The following is a 3,308-nucleotide window of genomic DNA, read 5'->3' on the forward strand; positions in this document are numbered from 1 at the left end:
ACTCCTACGCCTATATATATATATATATATATATATATATATATATATATATATATATATATATATATATATATATATATATATATATATATATATATATATATATATATATATATATATATATATATATATATATGCAGGGTGCGATTGGTAAATTGTCGCCATTTTATATTTTCTTTTTGTTTTGTGCATTCGTATTGTTTGTTTTTGATTTTGTCGGCTACACAGTATAGTAATGTCAGTTGGACACTGTCTGTGAAAAACAACACGATGTAGTAATTCACCCTGCCCCAAATTTGGAAATGACGTATTACTTGGCATTTGCGCCGGAACCTCCAATACGAACATTTCAGAGTGTTTGGGTGTCAATCTGAGGACAGGGCAATGTGAAGACATGTACCGAGAGTGATAAAAATCAAGCATTCAGTCAACATCATGGTGTTTGGAGTGATGGCGACGTTATGCCTTCATTCATCTTCCCACACGCTCTGAGACTCAACACAGAGGCCTACGCCAAGCGTCTGGAGGAGGTACTCCTGCCCTGGGTCAAGAAAGTGGCTTCTAGAAGACCCTATTTCTGGCAACAGGACCCTGCACCATACATACGTACGTACATACATACATACATACATACATATATGTATATATATATGCACAGACACACACACAAACACACACACACACACATACACACACATACACACACACACATATATTATAGAGACGCCTTTTAGAAATTTTCCACCAAGTTTTTATCTTTGCCACCTCGGCAAGCATGATCAATTAGTATACAAGATATTAATATCCTGTCTTTTATAACGATATATATATTTGCTCCTATATATTTGCACAAATCCTAGTAACATTATCTAGGAACACTGACATATCTCCTTAAATATTCGAATGTGAACATTATAGAACATCTAATATTTAATCTCTTCAAAATCTCTACACACTTAAGCTCCAGTTTCATATTGTATTAAAAGACAAGTCCTTAGCCTCAATGATCAAACCATCATCTTTTCTTTTCAGCAGTGATCTTTCAAGGCTGATGTGTCCATTAAGGTATTTTCGGTTCCGAAGCTGTCTTATATATTCTCGATAGCACACAGTCTCAATTCTTTGTTTTTGAATAATTCATTAAGTCCTTTTCTCGTATCTGCCAATTCTGAAGTCTATGCAGGTTTTGTACTAAATATTCATGGTTTGTGAGAATTCTGTGGGGAAATATCTACTTTGAATATTTCTACGACCCCAATATAGTCAATGCAACCTTTTGTTTTTGTCGCTCTTAGCGACGCCTAATCCTAGTGCATTTTGCGTTTATGGAAACAGGTTTGTTGCTCACCTACACCAGGTTGTATAAACCATTTCGAATTGTACCAGGCCTCTTGTTATATTCTTCCTAGGACTATGAATGCAGTATCTTAGTTAATAGGTGTTCGTCATTTTGTGTGTGTGATTTTGGCTTTTTTCTCTCGTCTATTACACTTTAGAACGTTCACTCTATAACTTACTGACGGAACTGCTATAGTGTTAATTGATTAAATATTATTGTTAGTTTTAAGGCGGCGTGCTGGCAGAATCGTTAGCATGCCGGGCAAAATGCATAGCACCATTTCGTCCGTCTTTAAATTCTGAATTCAAATTTCACCGAGGTCGACTTTGCCTTTCATCCTTTCGGCGTCGATAAAATAAGTACCAGTTGAACACTGGATTTAATGTTATCGACTTAACCTTTCCCCGAGAAATCGATGGCTTTATGCCAGAATTTGAAATTAAGCTTAGAACTATAAATACAGTTGAGTATATACAAACATGAAATTCCGTCGGATAAACTCTTTACGGAATAATTTCTTCATCAATTGATTTATGACGCCATTCCCTAGCCCCTGTTTTAGTCATTTCAAAATTTCTGTTGTTGATTTTTTTTCCTTCATATTTTTTCCATAGCTGTCAATTCAATTTCTGTTGTGTATTTGTTGGCTTCCTTTAAATTCAATTAAATTTTTGTCTCGTTCATGTTTCAAACGTAGTTTAATAAATTTTCTATGATATTTACAAGATGTCATTTGTAGGTTAACAGTGGATATTTTATATTCCTCTTTTGTTTGAATATTGCCCTGTCTCCTTGCATTCTCTCCATCAGAGAAAATTTTGAGTGGTGTATTCTAAATGCAATCAGTATCTTTCTTATTTCCCTTCTAATTATGTTAAATCATTTAGTATCTAACTGAAAACGTAACCACTCCAAATTTATACTAGGGCACTACTTTTAATGCATATAATCTTATATTTGTACTTAATTATGTTTTACGTAATAATGAATTTCATAGAAAATATATTTTACAAATATTTCCCGTTCTACTTCATTGTTATACTCTATAATAAGATCTAAATAATAGACGTTTTTCAAAATACGGTGATTAAAAACAAAATAAGCAACAAGAATATCCAGAGGTAATGCAGTACGATCGTTTCATGCAATTCCATTTAATTGAACAATGCAATTAAATGGAGTTGCATAAAACGAGCGTACTCCAATACCTCTGGATATCCTTGTTGCTTATTTTGTTTTTAATCACCGTATTCTGAAATTGTATGGAAAATACCGTACTAAATTCTGTTGCCTCAACTTTAAGAACCATATATTCATCTGAATCTAAATTTTTGCTGAACTCATATACCATACCCAAAGTATGTATGTATGTATGTATGTATGTATGTATGTATGTATGTATGTATGTATATATATATATATATATATATATATATATATATATATATATATATATATATATATATATATATATATATATATACACACACGCATATACGAGGGCTGACCATCTTTTCATTTATCTTGCACGCTTACGTTATGGCGTTTGCTGAATTTTCTTGAGAACAATCTTTTCTTTGTGGTCAGACCATATGGGGTCTACATCTAGCATACTGGATGTCCACTTAGTGGTCATCCCTCTTATATGGATGTAATATAATTTTTCTGAATATTAATCAAATTAATATTCAATTTTTCAGCCTTAATATTATATATATATATATATATATATATATATATATATATATATATATATATATATATATATATATATATATATATACATACATACATACATACATACATATATATATATATATATATATACGCACATATACAGATATAAATAAATATATATGCGCACACTCACTCATAGATAGATAGATAGATAGATTTTTGTGTATGCAATAGCTTGCTGCTGTTGGTTTCATTTGCGATATTTTTGTGTGAGAGATTGGAGATTGACGTG

Source organism: Octopus bimaculoides, chromosome 13 (assembly GCF_046866305.1).
Source record: "Octopus bimaculoides isolate indiv1 chromosome 13, ASM4686630v1, whole genome shotgun sequence".
In the NCBI taxonomy this organism is placed as follows: Eukaryota; Metazoa; Mollusca; class Cephalopoda; order Octopoda; family Octopodidae; genus Octopus; species Octopus bimaculoides.